Consider the following 4,086-nt stretch of genomic DNA (forward strand, 5'->3'; position numbering starts at 1 on the left):
ATTCTTCAGTGTTGAAATTTAACTGAAATGTGATCTCTGTTAAATATAAGAGTGGGAATAAGAGAGGGAAGAGATGTGCAATTCGGGACATGCTCAAGCTGACTTGCCTCAAACGGTAGAGTTAGAAACATACCAGGGGATTCCAATTCAATCCCATCAAGGTGGCATGTACCAATGCCATCTCACTAGTCCCAGTGATCAATTTCTGTTCACAATTGATCATAATGATAGGACTAAGAACCAAAGGGAAAACATAAAAAAGTCTAGTGGCAGCTAATACTAACGATAGAATAAATAAAGGGGAGAGTGATCCAACATGGGAAGCAAGATACACAGCAGACTCATAGAATGGTGGATGTCCTAAACAGCACTCTGGCCTCAGAATCTGCCCTAAAGTCATGTGGATCTGGCTGAAAAGCCCATGAGAGTATTTCAGGCATGGAAAGCCAAGACACTCTGGCAAAAAAAAGAGACCTAAATGAAAGATCTCTGTGAGTGAGATCCCAGTGGAAAGAACGGGTCTTCAAAGAAGGAGGTAGCTTTCTCTGAAGGGAGGAGAGAACCTCCACTTTGACTATGACCTTGTCTAAATAAGATAATAGTCAGTGAACTCAAAAGGCTTCCATAGCCTTGGAAACTCATAACTGGAGCATAGGGAGATTACTGATGCCATAAACAGGAGTGTCAAATTGTTAAGTCAACAACAGGAGTCATTGTGTACTTACGTCTCATGTGGGATCTGTCCTTAGTGTGTTGTCCAATGTGAAGTAATGCTATAACTATACTGAAACAGTATTTTACACTTTGTGTTTCTGTGTGGGTGCAGACTGATGAAATTTTTACTTAATATATACTGAATTGGTCTTCTGTATATAAACAAAATGAAAATGAATCTTGATAAGAATGGAAGGGGAGAGAGAGCAGGAAAGGGGAATGTTGTGGGTAGGAGGGAAGTCATCAGGGTGGGGGGAGCCAATGTAATCCATAAGCTGTACTTTGACAATCTATATCCATTAAATAAAAGTTAAAAAAAAAAGAAAGCCAGAATCATAGGAAGCCAAAAAAAAAAAAAAAAATACTTTCTCCCATTCTGTTGGTGGTCTCATCAGTTTGTTGACTGTTTCCTTTGCAATGCAGAAGCTTCTTAACCTGATGTATTCCCATTGTATATATTTGTTTTTACTGCCTGTGCTTCTGGGATATAATCCAAGAGGTCTTTGCCTAAGCCAATGTCTTGCAGTGTTACCCTTATGTTTTTCTCCAGTGATTTAATGGTTTCACATCTTCAGTTTAGAATCTTGATATATTGTGATTTGACTTATTATGGGGTGTAATGTAGGGGCCTTGTTTCATACATCCACATGCAGAGATCCAATTTTCCCCACACCATTCGTTGAAGATAGTGTCCTTTCTCCAGGGAGTAATTTTTTAAGATTTATTTATTTATTTGAGAGGCAAAGTCATAGACATAGAGGGAGAGACAGAGAGAGAGAGGTCGTCCATCCGCTGGTTTGCTCCCCAAATGGCTGCAAAGGGCCAGAGCTGGGCTGCTCTGAAGCCAGGAGCCAGGAGCTTCCCAAGGTCCTTCATGTGGGTGCAGGGACCCAAGCACTTGAGACATCTTCCACTGCTTTCCCAGGCCATAAACAGAGAGCTGGATTAGAAGAGGTGCAGCTGATACACAAAACGGCACTCATAAGGGATACCCACTGCCACAGGCAGGGGCTTAACCTATTATGCCACAGAACCAGCCCACAAGGAGTGATTTCATCTTCTTTGTCAAAGCTTAGTTGGTTGTTGATGTGTGGATTAATTTTGGGGGTTTCTATTCTGTTCCATCAGCCCACAATCTATTTTTGTGTCAGTGCCCAAGTGTTTTGATTATAACAGCTCTGTAGTATGCCTAGGAATGTGGTATTGTGATACCTCTGGCTTTGTTTTTATTGTTTAAGATTGCTTTAGTTATTCAGGATTGCTTGTCTTTCAACATGAATTTTAGGATAGATTTTTCTAGGTCAGAGAAGAATGTCCTTGGTATTTTCCTTAAGATTTCATTCAATATTTAAATTGCTTTGGATAGTATGAATATTGTGATATTGATTCTTCTAATTCATGAATATTGAAGATTGTTACATTTTTTTGTGTGTCTTCATTATTCCTTTCCATAATGTTTGCAATTTTCATTGTGAAAATCTTTCACAATGCAATTCATGTTGTAGAAATTTTTCACATTCACTCTATGGCAAGGTATTTGAATTTTTTGTAGCTGTTGTGAGTGACATTTATCTTACAAGTTCTTTCTCAGCCATAGCATTGTTAGTGTATACAAAGATTAATGAATTTTGTGTGTTGATTTTACTCTGCAAATTCACCAAACCCTCTTATGAGTTCTAATAATTTTTAATGGAGTCTTTTGATTCCTCTTTACAGAGGATCATGTCATCTGCACACAGGAATACTTTCATTTCCTCCTTTTCAACTTGTATCACTTTGATTCCCTTTTCTTGCCTAATGGCTCTGGCTAAAACTTCCAGAGCTATCTTGAATAGTGATGATGCAAGTGGGCATCCGTATCTGGTTCTGGATCTTGGTGGAAATGCTTCCAAGTTTTCCCCATTCAGTATGATGCTGGCTGTGGATTTTTCATATATTGCCTTGATTGTGTTAAGGAATGTTCCTTCTATACCCAATTTGCTTAGGATTTTTTTTTCTCATGATAGGATGTTATATTTTACCAAATATTACCAAATGCTCTTTCTGCATCCATTGAGATAATCATATGCTTTATAGTCTTCAATTTATCAATATGATATCTCATATTTATTCATTTGCATATGTTAAACCATCCCTGCATCTGACTTGGTCGAGGAATAAATCCCACTTGGTCCAGGTGAATGATCTTTCTTGTGTGTTGTAGGATTCTATTAGGTAGAGTTTAGCTGAGGATTTTTGCATCTGTGTGCATCAGAGATATTGCTCTTACTTTATTGCATCTTTTTCTGGTTTTGGAATTAAAGTGATGCTGGTCTCATAGAAGGAGTTTGGAAGATTCCCTCACTTTAAATTGTTTTGAATAGTTAGAGAAGAATTGCAATTAGATCTTTAAAAGTTTGATAGACTTTAGCAACGAAGCCATTCTGCCCTGGACTTTTCTTTGTTGGAATGGTCTTTATTACTGATTCAGTCTCTTTCTTTGTTATTGGTCTAGTTAAGATTTCTATGTCTTTATGACTCAATTTTGGTAGATTGTGTGTGTCCAGAAATCTTTCCATTTTTTCTAGATTTTCCAATTTGTTGTCATATACCTGTTTGTAGTAATTCCTAATGATTCTTTTTTTCCTGTGATATCCATTCTAACACCTATTTTGTACTCTGATTTAATTAATTTGAGTCTCCTCCTTTTTTTTCCTTATTTGGGCCAACAGTATATTAATTTTGTTTATTTTTTCAGAAAACCAGCTCTCCAGTTCACTGATCTTTTGCATCTTTTTTTCATTTCAATTTTATGTATTTCTTCTCTAATTCTGCTTATTTCTTTCATCCTACTAACATTCAGTTTGTTTTGTTCTTGCTTTTCTAGGTCGTGGACCTGTATAGTTAGATTACTTATTTGATGCCTTTCCAATGTCTTGATGTGTCACTAATTTCTATAAAATTCCCTCTTAACATCGCTTTTGCTGTTTCTATAAGTTTTGATATGTTGTGTTGTCATCTTCATTCATTTCTAGGAATTTTTTGAATTTCTCTTTGTTTTTTTTTTCTAAGACCCACAGTTCATTCAGGAACATGTGTTCAATCTCCATGTGTTTTCATATTTTCTAGTCTTCATTAAGTTGTTAATATCCAGCTTCAGTCCATTGTAGTCAGAAAAGATACATGGCATGGTTTCAATTTTTTTTTAATTTGTTGAAACTTGCTTTATGGGCTAGCATATGGCCTATTTTAGAGAAAGTTCCATGCATTGATGAAAAGAATGTGTATTCTACAGCTGTGGGGTAAATTGTTCTGTAGCTATCAATTAAGTCCATTTTGTCTAGAGTGTAGATTAGCTCTGTTGTTTCTTTGTTGATTTTTTTGTCTACTTCA

The sequence above is a fragment of the Oryctolagus cuniculus genome, chromosome 15, assembly GCF_964237555.1.
Source record: "Oryctolagus cuniculus chromosome 15, mOryCun1.1, whole genome shotgun sequence".
Classification (NCBI taxonomy): Eukaryota; Metazoa; Chordata; class Mammalia; order Lagomorpha; family Leporidae; genus Oryctolagus; species Oryctolagus cuniculus.